This window comes from Erinaceus europaeus, chromosome 1 (assembly GCF_950295315.1).
Source record: "Erinaceus europaeus chromosome 1, mEriEur2.1, whole genome shotgun sequence".
Taxonomy (NCBI): domain Eukaryota; kingdom Metazoa; phylum Chordata; class Mammalia; order Eulipotyphla; family Erinaceidae; genus Erinaceus; species Erinaceus europaeus.
The window spans coordinates 50167995-50181236 of record NC_080162.1 but is presented as its reverse complement, the minus strand read 5'-3'; the positions used below and the strand labels follow the sequence as shown (position 1 = coordinate 50181236).

Sequence of the window (13242 nt, the reverse complement as noted above, 5' to 3'; positions counted from 1 at the left end):
ACAACGATTCATAAACTAAGACAAACTAATCACCAAACAGAACTCTGCTGTCTCTTTGCGGCTGCACAAGCACTCTTTCTTACTCTGGAACTCAGGAACTCTCCAACTCTGGCACTCCCTGAACTCTCTCTCCAACTCTGGAACTCTGGCGGGGTCCCTAGGGGCGGGGCCAAGCGGGCCCGCGAAATTAACAGGACTGATGCAATTCTCTTGGCGGGGGAGAACTACCCAATGTAAAGCATACAACAGTCTGGCATCTGTAATTGCTTCCCCGCTGAACATGGGCGTTGACTGGTCGATCCATACTCCCAAGTCTGCCTCTCTCTTTCGGTATTAGGGTGGGTCTGCATTGGATCGACCTTCTCGTGGTGCATCCCGTGAGTACCCATTTATTGGGGAAACTGACGATCCTTCCTAGCCGACTGAATCCACATGGATCCCAGTCACTTTCAAAGCCAGCAACAAGCAGACATCAGGCTCAACCTGACGCTGTTTACTGGCTACGGAAGAAGGGCAAACGCTAGAAGAAGAAGGGTGGGTCTCTGGTGAAACAGAGCTCCAGGACACATTGGTGGGGTCGTCTGTCCAGGGAATTCTGGTCGGCATCATGCTAGCATCTGGAACCCTTAAGTCTCTGGACACAGTCTGAAGTGGAGCATGCTGTGGTGGCACTCGTCGCGTTGATTAGGTTGCGATCGGTGGATGCAATATCATTTGATATGAAATGAGAGAAGCATGCAGGAATGTGGGCCCCACCCTAAGGTTCCAGGACTGGGGGAAATATAGGCTCTATAGTGGAAATGTGAGGTTCCTGCTGTCTTAGGGTTCAAGAAGACAATGGATAGTTATTGTTATCATCACATTATTTGGTAATTGGGTTAACTTTGAAAAGTTCCTTTGTCAGGATTTGCTGTATAATACCCAGCATCTTGTATATAGCTGTGCCACTGGTTGCTTCTGTTCTACCTGGTCTAGGCTTTTGAGAGAGTCAACATATCAAAGACTTGGTCTGTGTTTTAAAAAGTTTGAGATATACAATTAATTTCCCCCCTCTCATATTAATTAGTGATTTATATGACTGCAATTTAATAGGAGTGTACATAAACACCATTCCTACCACCAAAAGACTGTGTCCCATCCCCCCCCCAAGCAGAATGTCCACCCTCCCCCTCACCACAGGGTTTTTACTTTGGTGCCCTACTCTCAATTTAGTCAGATTCTGCTTTTAATTTCGCTTTCTGTTCTTCTGTCTCAACTTCTGTTGAGTGGGACCATCCCATACTCATCTTTATCTTTCTGATTTAGCTCACTTAACATAATTCCTTCTAGCTCTGTCCAAGATGGGTCAGAGAAGGTGGGTTCATTGTTCTTAATAGCTGCATAGTATTGCTTTTTCTCTTTGACTCCTCAAACACACATTCTCAGTCTCCCCAAATACTTCAACTCTCTCTTTTTTTTTTTTTGTTACCTTCATGTTTTCATTCTTCAGAGAGTTATAGAGTGCTAGCCATATGTCAGGCTAGTCTCTAGATGTTTAGGGATATACCAGTGAGCAGAATGACGGTAGAGAAAAGTAATAACCCCATAAGAGAACTAGAAACTTTGCTCAGTTGTGGGAGGTTGGGGGTGGGGTTTACATTGTGGATAGGCAGTCATGGTAACTTCTGAGGAAATAACATTTGTGTAGAGTCCTGGTACTAAGTCTTTTGAATATGTGCTGGTGGGGAGCAGTCAGTGCAGAGAGAGGTCCTTTGGCAGGAGCATTCTTTAGAGACTTAGACAAGTTGTTCACTTAAGTGCCTTGGATTCTTATTATATTTCAAAATAATTTGTCAGATTTATTCCTAACTATTGCTACTTGCTGATGCCAAGTGCACTTATCCAACCCTTAGGTGGTATTTTCTCTCTTCTCATTTTGCTAGTATTTGCTTGAGATTTCCTTGGAACCTTATTTTACACATTGATTAATTCATATACTGTATGTATGTTACTGAGACCAAATGCAGGTCCCTATTTCATCTCCATGTGAAAAAAAAATTTCTCATATGCTACTTAGTACTTTTGCTTTTATCACTGTAATTTTAAATGTCTTTAGTTTTCTTCCCCCATCTTTACCCCTTTCCTTGTCTCCCTCCCCTCCCCTCTCTTCCCATCAGTATGATTTCACCGTTATTGGATGACTTTTTAAAATATTAATTAAATAGTGATTTATATGACTGCAGTTTAATAGGAGTGTACATAAACACCATTCCATTTCATTTCAGTGAGGGAGGGAGTGGAAGAAAACATTACAATACTAAAACTTAAGGTGCTGTTTTACTCTCGTGTGGTAGCTGTGCTCGAACTTGGTTATGCCACCCAAGTTTGAGCCTGGCCCCCACTGTTGTTTCTTTCTTCACTGTTCTTTCTTTCCTTCCCTTTCTATCTGATAAAGTTGTCCTGGAGCAGTGAAGCCCTGGTGATAACAAAACAAAAATAAAAAGAAAAAAGAAAAAGAAAATTGCCGTCATTTACACAACATATTATGTATGCCACTTGCACTTCAGGGCATTGTTAATAACATGATATATTCTTATGTGAAAACTGTGAAGTTAGGGGCCAGGTGGTCAGTTGAATGCACATATTAAAATGTGCAAGGACCCGGGTTTAAGCCCCTGCTCCCCACCTGCAGGAGAGTGTGCTCAGTAGTGGTGAAGCAAGGACTGCATGTGTCTCTCTGTCTCTGTCTCTATCTCTCTATCCCCTCTCAGTTTCTCTGTCCTATTGAATAAAGAAAAAACAATATGGAGGAAAGCAAATCATCTCCAAGGAATACCAGAAATTTTCATACACACACACACACACACACACACACACACACACACACACACACACACTTTTTTCCCCCCTGTGGCAGAGCACTGAACTTGCATGCCTCGGGTCCCATATTCCATCCCTGACACCACCTCTGCCAAATACTACTACAGTGTCTCTACTATGAAAATGAAACAAATCTGACAGTTGAATACAGGTGTCTACATACATATGGGTATGTAGGTATATGATAATATAGGTTTCATCTTTTAGGAATGAAGAGACTAATGTTTATGACTGAAGTTCACAGGTTTCAAGGTAGAGGATCCCAATCGAGGCCTCAGATTTCTGACTGAGGCCAGACTTTTAATTTATAAATGAGTTTTATTGTTTTTTTATTTGATAGAACACAGAGAGAAATTGAGAGCAGAGGGGGAGATAGGGAGAAATGGAGACACTTATAGACCTGCTTCACTGCTCATGAAACTTTCCGCCTGCAGGTGGGAACCCAGAGACTTGAACCTAGGACCTTGCATATGGTAATGTGTGTGCTCACAGAGTGTTGCCCTGGTGAAGCCAGACCCTCCCTCCCTCCCTCCCTCTCTCTCTCTCTCTCCCCCCTTCCCTTCCTTCCTTCCTTCCTTCCTTCCTTCCTTCCTTCCTCTCCCCCTCTTTCTTTTCATCAGCTGGTATAACTTGGGGAGTGAGGGTAACAATATAGTACACTGAGTGTTGAGCCTTGGTTTGGAAAATCTTAGTTGGTATGAATTAAAGCAGTTTTTTTTTTTAACACACTGATCTTTTCTTCTTTTTTTAAATCAACAAATATCTTGTATTTACTATGTCAAGTACTGTGTTTTCCTGTGTATACAAAACAATATAAGGCCTTATTTCTTCTTCTCAAGGAATATACTGTCTAGTTGGGGAGATGAGAAATAAACACAAAAGTTAGATAACCAGAGGAGATTTAAATAACATTTCAGAGAATAATGAAAGAGGTTTAACAAGGCAATTCAAGATTAATTGCCAAATAAATTGTACAAATAATTGCTTTTGGAGTTCAGAGTGAGGAGAGATCTCTCGAGGCTGGAGTAATCCAAGGAAGAATTTAAATGAATTGCTTTGAGATAGTTTTAGTTAGTAAGATTACTTTAAAAGTATATTAAATTTTTTTTTTATAACTGGAGCTACAGATTGTTGAACATGAAAAAATCTGGTTCCTTAAGTTTTTCCTCTCTGTAGAGAGTAGAGATACTTCTTGACACTGAAATAAAAAAAGAGAGAGAGAGAGAGAAACAATGTGATAGGTAGGGAAAGTACTCACTTTTAGAGGAAAGACCATTTGGTGAGAAAGAAGGGGTCATTCTCTTTAAATGCCTTGAAATATAAATAAATATATATTTAGTGCAAATACATATTTTACTCCTGTCAATATATATATTCAGTTGTATTTTCTCAATCATTGCAGGTTACTTTCTTTTTTTTTGAAGTAGATTTTTTTCCCCTTTATTGGGGAATTAACGTTTTACAATTGACAGTAAATACAATAGTTTGAACATGCATAACATTTCTCAGCTTTCCACATAACAGTACAACCCCCAATAGGTTCTCTGTCATCTTTTTCCAGGACCTGTACTCTCCCTTCCACCCAGCCCAGAGTCTTTCAGTTTGGTGCAATATACCACTAGGTTATTTTCAGTGGTTCCTATGTAAGTTAATGACACACACACAAACACACATACACACACACACACAGGCTCCTGTGCAAGTTCATGACACACAAACTTTACGTTATGAAAGATGAAAGCATTGTTCTACCATCTATGGTGCTGGCTAGCATCATTCTGTGTGGAAGGTGTGCACTCTTCTGAGCCACCTTGCCCTGTATCTCCCCCTGGCCCCATATTTAGAAGTCTGTATTTTCTTCTACAGTAGACTATATTTCTTGTCTAGTCTTCTTTTAGTTAATTGTTTTTTTAGATCATTTTTGTAGAATGGTATGTTTTATACTTGAAAGGGCAATATATTTATATTTGAACAGTATCTGTTGCAAAGCTTGTATGATTTAATAGAAATGAAATTGTACTTTTGGAACAGATAAATACTACTTAATTTTATTTATTTTTTTGACCACTGCTCAGCTCCGGTTTACATTGGTAGTGGTGGGGGGAGGAGCATTAAACCTGGGACTTTGGAGCCTCAGGCATGAGAGTCTCTTTGCATAACCATTATGCTGCTTGCCATACACAATATTGCTTAATTTTACATGGAAATATCTAGTATTTCTGTATTTTATTTTTTTAAAAGGCGGCTTTTTTCTTTCTTAAAAACATTACTTTTTTATTTTTATTATCTTTATTTATTTATTGGATAGAAACAGCCAGAAATTGAGAGGGAAGGGGTTGATAGAGTGGGAGAGAGACAGAGACACACCTGCAGCCATGCTTTACCACTCATGAAGCTTTCCCTTTGTAGGTGGGGGTGGGGGCCTTGATGCCAGATCCTTGTGCATTGTAACACAATCAGGTGTGCCACTGCCTGGCCCCTGTACTTTCCAGTTTTTTTTTTGCCACTAAGGTTATATTGCATGGCAAATCCACTGCTCCCGGGGGCCATTTTTCCCATTATTATTATATTACTCTCTATGCCCACCCCATGTTATTTTGAAGTGACTATATCTTTAAGTGTCTCTAGAAAATGAAGTTGATCTTAAATTAAAGAAAAAAAAACACAAGCTCAGTGTGGTGAAGTAGCATAGCAGCCAGAGTCCTGGACATTATGTAGGTATAGGTTTGTCTCTGGCACTGCACTCACAGTGGTCTCCTTAATAAGACAACTCAATGAATTTAGAATAATCATAAGCACAACAATGTTATGGCTACAAAATTATAATCCTATAGTAATAAATACATATTATTCACTTCTTTTGTTATTACTAGGGTGGATTTTTTTTTTTTTTTTTAAGACAGAGAGGGAAAGAAAGCATAACAGCAAAGCTTTCCCCACTGCAGTTGGGAGTTAGGCTTTCCTTTTCTAAGTTTGTTTGAATATGACTCAAATGAGTCATGAGTCATACATGCAATTTAGTTGCTTTTTTATTCTCTTTCTTTTTTTTCTTTCTTTCTTCCTTTCTTTTAAATATGTATTAGTGAGAGAGGAGAGAGAGCCAGAGCTATGTTTGACAAGCATGCAATGCCATGCATTGAACTAGGAACCCGATGCTTGTAAGTCTAGCATTGTAGCCTCTATGCCACCTCATGGACCACTGCTTTATATCTTGAGTTGTTTTATTATTGAAAAGTTTAGATAGAGAGATAGGAAGGAAGAAATACCACAATAGCTTTTAAAATGCTATTTCACCTCTTTTTTTCCTTTCAAATGTATTTGCTTTTTTTTCCTTTCAAATGTATTTGCTTCCCACCCGCAATAGAGTTTCTTTCATAGATTTTGCCAATTATGAAAGTTGTTTCAATTGATTGCATTTTAAAAAATTGATAGGTGGCTTTCAGTGCTTGATCAGATTAAAGTTCTGTTTGTAATTTATTTGGCAAATATATTAGCTACCTATTGGTGTGTGATATGCTTTTAAAACATACTTTTTTTTTTTTAATTTCATGAGATACAAAAGATAGAGGCCAGGGCAGCACTTTTATACCAGGAATTGAACTTACAATTTGGTGCCACTGTAACAGAACTGAATTTTAAATTGTATAATTTAGCATCTTTTTTTTTTTTTTTTAATTATCTTCCACAGTTTCTGAAGGCAAGAAATCCGAGAGTGGTGTAGCTGGGTGATTCTGACTTACAGTCTTCCATATGGTTGCAGGGAAGCAGCCATCCGGAATTGTCTTCAAGTTTGACAGATCTTCCAGATCTGCTTTCAGGTAGGATCACTCACTCATATGACTTTTGCAAGATAGTTCTTGCCATGGTATCCTTAAGGCATGCTGCCAAAGTAAATATTCAGAGAATGAGAATTGGGAGGCGTATGCTACAATGCCTTTTATGATCTTAGAGTGATAAACTGTCGTGTGTGTGTGTGTGTGTGTGTGTGTGTGTGTGTGTGTGTTTGTTTTATTAGATAGAGACGGGAAGGGGGAAATAGAAATGGAGAGACACCTGTAGCACTGCTTCACTACTTGTGAAGCTTACCCCATGCATGTGGGGCCTGGGGAGGTCAACCTGGATCCTTGAACATTGACATATGCTCAACTGGATATGCCACCACTGCCCCCAGTCTGTTCATACAGACTTAGCTCTGATGTGTGGGAGGGGACTGAGTATGAATTTTTGGGAATGGGAATTGCTGGGGGCCTTATGGGAGGCAGGAAGAAAGGTACTTCTATGTACTGGTAATTTATTAGGAGACACATCAGCCTTGGTTCTCTTTCTCTTTATCATATTAGCAGCTATGATATCAGTATCCCTGTCTTAATTTACTATAGATAACAAAATCCTGATATACTCATTCTATCATATTTTTTTTCATTTAATACCCGTAATATTTCTCTAAGGAAAATTTTTTTTAAATCAGTTGGTCACATAGCGTGGTTATGTTTACATAGGAAAGGCAGGATATTATTTGGCATTTTGCCCTTATATATAGTAATTTAAAAATAACAAATTACAGGGAGTTCGACTGTAGCACAGCAGGTTTAGTGCGCATGGTGCAAAGCGCAAGGACCAGCTCAAGGATCCCGGTTCGATCCCCGGCTCCCCACCTGCAGGGGAGTTGCTTCACAGGTGGTGAAGCAGGTCTGCAGGTGTCTATCTTTCTCCCCCCTCTCTGTTTTCCCCTCCTCTCCATTTCTCTCTGTCCTATCCACCAATGATGACATCAGTAACAACAGTAATAACTACAACAAAAAAACAAGGGCAACAAAAAGGGAAAATAAATAAATAAATATTAAAAAAATAACAAATTATTTTGTTTACTAGCATACTTCCAGTGGTGAAAAACATTGTTTCTCAAACTTTCATTTTTTTCACTTTGAAATAAATTTAGAATTACAGAAGTGTTGCCAAAGCATAAATTCTTCTTGTATATATTTTTTTACCCAGATTCTCCTGATATTAACAATTGACAACTGCTTGTGGACTGGGAGGTGTTATAGTGGTTAAGATGTAGGCCTCAAGATTGAGGACCTGAGTTTGAGCCCCCAGGATCATATGTACCACAGTGATGCTCTGGGGCTGATGAAATAGCTCACTTTGGACATACAGTATGCTGCTTTGCCAAGGCAGCTGATTAAATAGAAAATATTATTTCAGGTGACACCTTCCCCCCCCTTTGAAGAATTCAGTTCTACCCATTAATATCTATTAATTATTTGTTAATTAATTAATTAATTAGTCTCCAGGGTTATCTCTGGGGTTTGGTGCTGGCACTATGAATCCACAGTTCCTGGTGGCCATTTTTTCCATTTTATTTGATAGGACAGAGAGAAATTGAGAGGAGGGGGGAGATAGAGTGGGAGAGATAAAGATAGACACCTGCAGACCTGCTTCACTGCTTGTGAATAACCACTTGTGAAGTGTCTTCCCTGCAGGTAGGGAGCAGGAGTGGGGGGCTTCTCAAACCTGGATCCTTGTACGGGTCCTTGCGCTTTGTCTTCCTTCCTTCCTTCCTTCCTTCCTTCCTTCCTCCCTCCCTCCCTCCCTCCCTCCCTCCCTTCCTTCCTTCCTTCCTTCCTTCCTTTCTTCCTTTCTTTTCTTAATTTTTATTTATAAAAAGGAAACAGTGACAAAAAACATAGGATAAGAGGGGTACAACTCCACACAATTCCCACCACCAGAATTCCATATCCATCCCATCCCCTGATAGCTTTCCTATTGTTTATCCATCTGTGAGTATGGACCCAGGGTCATTATGGGGTGCAGAAGATAGAAGGTCTGGCTTCTGTAATTGCTTCCCTGCTGAACATGGGTGTTGGCAGGTCGATCCATACTCCCAGCCTCTCTCACCCTGTCCTTGTGCTTTGTTGCTATGTGCACTTAATTGGATGTGCCACCTCTGGCTCCCTTTTGTCATTTTATGTTTTTATGTTGGGTATGGGACACGTGAATATAACCTTTCTTGTCTTATTTAATAGTGCCTCATCTATTTTGGATTTGAAAATATGAGATTTATATTTCTGCATGATTTTATTTACTTATTTTGCCACCAGAGTTATTACTGGGGTTTGGTGTCTATACAGTCAGTCCTCAGCTCCTGGTGATCTTCTTCTTTTTTTCATTTTCTTTTTGCCTTTCCTTTTAGTTTTTTTTTCTTTCTGTTAGATACATAGAGAAATAGGTAGGAAGAGAGAGAAAGTGAGAAGGGAGAGAGAAAGATACCTGTAGGTCTGCTCCATTGCTTGTGAGGCTTCCCCTTACAGCTGGGGACTGGTGGCTTAACCCCGGCATGACAGAAAAATTGAGAAGGAAGAGGGGATAGAGAAGGAGAGACATCTGCAGACCTGGTTCACCACATGTGAAGCTTCCCCCTGTACATGGGAGCGAGGGGGCTTGAACCCAGGTCCTTGCACACTGTAACATGTTCTCTACAGGGTGTGCCACTACCCAGCCTTCTTGGGTCTTTTTTTCTTAAGTTTATTTATTTCTTGGGTCTTTTTTTCTTAAGTTTATTTATTTTGTTTATGTGAGAGAGAGGAGAGGAGAGAAGAGTGAACCAGAGGATCACTCTGGCATGTATAATTCTGAGGATCAAGTTTGTGACCACATGCTTAAGCTTCCCATGCCTTATCCCCTGGCCACTATAGTTGATTTCTAGTAGACAACTCAAAGTCTTTAGGTCCAAAAACTGAACTCCTGATCTTGCCAGCTAAATCTTACTCACCAAAAACTTTTCCTGTCTCTTATTGGTAACTGCATTCTTCTAGTGGTGTAAGCCCCAAACCTGACTCTTCTACCTCCAAAGATTTACTGAGAATCTGACTATAATGCAACAAATCCTTCTGTTGAGCTAGTCTTCTGTTTCTTGAGTAGTTACTATTCGAACATTCTAATATGTCTCCCTGCTACTTCTTTTTTTTCACTTTGCTTCTTATAATCTACTAATAACACAACAACAAGAGGGATCTTTAAAAATTCTAAACCAGTTTGTCATTGCTCCCCTCAAGAATGTGCAGAGGTTTCCTCATTTCATTCAGTAAAAAAATGAAAGTCCTTATATAGATTATGAAACCCTGTGTGACTTGCCGTTGACTTAGCTTTAGTTTCACTTTTCCTGCCTTTCTTGATTTGGTATTTTCCTTCATCAAAAATGGTCACAATCCAGCCTTCGGGTGTGGTTTGTCTGTAAGAAGCTTTTTTCATCATATGTCTATTTGACTGATTTCCTCATCTCTTATAGTGCCTCTTATCTTACCTTTTTGGTGAGAGCCATTCTCACTGTTTAATACTAGGGTCTTCCTTCACAAGTAATCTTTAAGATACTATATAATTTGTTCATTATGTTTAATGGCTGTATGTTTGTCCCTGGTAAAGTATAAGTTCCACAAGGATAGGTCTTAGTCCTTCTTTTTCAGTGATGTATTGCAAAGACTTAGATAAGTGCTTGACATATGGTAGATGTTCATTATTAATCTGTTGAGTGAATAAATATACTCTGTATTTCCTTGAAAGGAGGTTGTCCTTCTCAAAATATTCTCTTCCCATCCTTGTCTGAGGAATTAACATGTTTTCTGGGTGAGTATATCATTCATCTTCAAACTCTATGGGATTGATTGCATTTGGAAAGTTCCTGGTCAGTGTTAGTTTTATGTTAGCTCCTGGCCCATTTGTGCTGTAATTGTTAGAAAATTCTGTCAGGATTGAAAGACAGAGAGAGGGTGATTTGTTAATGTGAAGAAACTGTGAGTAATGGTCATTTACATATATAGAAGGGGAGTCCCTTTTGATACTCTTGTCAGCAGAGTTAAAAACATAGTTTTACTGACATTTCAATGGCAGTTGGAGGAGAATGGGTAGGTAGCATTAGTATGCAGTTGAAAACTGCCTTAGAGTGTATTACGTTTTCCCAATGTCTCTGTAGTTCTGTTTTTTTTTTTTTTTTAAGTAGTCTAGAAAAGATTGTCTCATGACAGTTCGAATAATCTCCCTAAGAAAAATTACTTTATTCTGTATGCTGCTATTAGATACAAGATGTAGGATACATACAGTAGGGAAGCTTTCAATCGAAGAACATGATAAAGTCAGTGTTATAAAGAGTTCCCACAAAACATTATTTCCTGAGAATAAAAAAAATGTTAGTTATGATTGAGAACATATATTAAGTACTACTTTGGTCTTTTTGGATTGGATGTAGTATGTAAAAAAAAAACTTACAAGATTTAAAATACTTGTGAGTAGAAAAATGTGCTTCCTTGCTTAAAAACAACCTTTCTGGTCATCCATTGTGGTATATAGCCATAATAAGTTAATATTCTGCACTTTATCTTTGAATTCTGTAGTATTTGATATAGGAGGAACATAACTTCTATCAACTAAAAACTTTCATTACTGTCAATAAGATAGTTTGAAGTTCAGTTAATTAAGATGAGATAATTTTTATTCATGCTGTCATAATTGGAAGGCTGGGGAAGTATTGCTATTTTTGGAAACTTGAAGAAAGTTATATTTTAATAAGTCTTACTAGTTGTGTATAAAAATTTTGTTTTTCAAATTTTTTAAAAAAATATTTATTTATTTATTTTCCCCTTTGTTGCCCTTGTTGCTTTTCATTGTTGCTGTAGTTATTGTTATTGTTGATATCGCTGTTGTTGGACAGGACAGAGAGAAATGGAGAGAGGAGGGGAAGACAGAGAGGGAGAGAAAGATAGACATCTGCAGACCTGCTTCACCGCCTGTGAAACAACTCCCCTGCAGGTGGGGATCCGGGGGCTTGAACCGGGATCCTTACTCCCATCCTTTTGCTTTGCGCCACATGCGCTTAACCCGCTGAGCCACCGCCGGACTCCCTGATTTTCAGAGTTTTAAGATTGCTTTGATGTGAATTAAGAAAGCACTAGCATGTAAGAAGTTTAGCTCCCCCTTTGTAGGGTATTGATAACTGTGTTACATATAATTTAAGTGGTAAGGAATAAAGGGAACTGGAATGAATAAAAGTTAAAGTTTTGTACTCATGTAGGGTATTTTTGGGGTGTCTTAATTTTTCTGTCCTACTGCTAGTCTTTTGTCAGGATGTTATACTCAAAATAAATAATCATCCAGATGAGGATGTTGAAAAGTTTTGTGCCACTTAAATATTTGTGGGTTGACAAATGTGTTTTTGTGTTAAAATAGAAATAACAAGGTTTGTGGTTTTCTGTTTATTTTTTGTTGTTTTTGCCTCTAGGGTTATTGCTAGGGCTTGGTGCCTGCACAAGTGATTCCCCTGCAGGTGGGGAGCTGGGGCTTGAACCAGGATCCTTACTCCAGTTTTTCCGCTTTGTGCCATGCTTAACCCTCTGTGCTATAGCCCGACCCCTGTGATTTTCTGGTTTATATCTTGTGAATATATGCAAATATATATTAAGAATTAACATTCTGCGAGTCAGGTGGTAGCGCAGTGGGTTAAGCACAGGTGGCGCAAAGCACAAGGACGGGAGTAAGGATCCCAGTTCGAGCCCCTGGCTCCCCACCTGCAGGGGGGTCGCTTCACAGGCGGTGGAGCAGGTCTGCAGGTGTCTATCTTTCTCTCCCCCTCTCTGTCTTCCCCTCCTCTCTCCATTTTTCCCTGTTCTGTCCAACAACAATGGCATCAATAACAACAACAATAATAACAATAAAACAACAAAGGCAACAAAAGGGAATAAATAAATATTAAAAAAAGAATTAACATTCTAAATAAAGTATATGCTACTCTTTTTGAGGTGAAGAGTTTTGAAATTATTGCTCAAATTTATAAAGAAAAATTTGTAAAATCTCAGTGAATAAGGCGATTCTCTGTATATAGATCTCTTGACTTCTGTTTGCATTGAAGTAGGTTCACTTGCAATTGGCGTCCTGAAATAGTTTTAGACATTATTTGGGGTGTGTGAAGGCTTTCCAAGGGATATGTGAGCACAGATAGTTTATGAAATAATGTTTATTCAGGTGACTATGGTTTATATCACTGTATAGGTTGGTGGAATGTCTTTTCATATAAAAGTTGCCATACTGAACTTACCACCAAAGGAACACAAATCATTAAAAAGCCGCACCTTTTCAGGATGGAATTTATTTAAAAAAAAAAAAAAGATGTATTAATGGAAATGAGCTAGAGCTTTACTCTGGAATATTCAATGCTAGGGATCTTACTTAGGATCTCATACTTGCAAGTTGGGTGCTCTGCCACTTCCCCAAAGACTGGGTTTCAAAGATACCAAATTAGAACACTATAATGAATTCTTGTGAAACTGTTCCTAGCTTCAACAATTATTAACCCATATCATGCTATTTTAATTTATCCTGCCCTTTTTTTAAAGC

At 38.8% G+C, this 13242-nt stretch overlaps 1 protein-coding gene across 9 annotated transcripts in view; it reads left to right on the top strand.

Moving 5' to 3' along the window:
* The window catches only part of NCOA3 (nuclear receptor coactivator 3), a 107263-nt gene that overhangs the window by 27818 nt on the left and 66203 nt on the right, over positions 1–13242 (top strand). For 6 of the 9 annotated variants that reach the window (XM_060185803.1, XM_060185842.1, XM_060185832.1 and 3 more), the window contains one exon: positions 6548–6677. The exons of the other annotated variants lie outside the window; for them this stretch is intronic. The gene's annotated coding sequence lies outside the window, so the exon portion shown is untranslated. The remainder of the gene's footprint in view (positions 1–6547; positions 6678–13242) is intronic. 9 annotated transcript variants of the gene reach the window in all.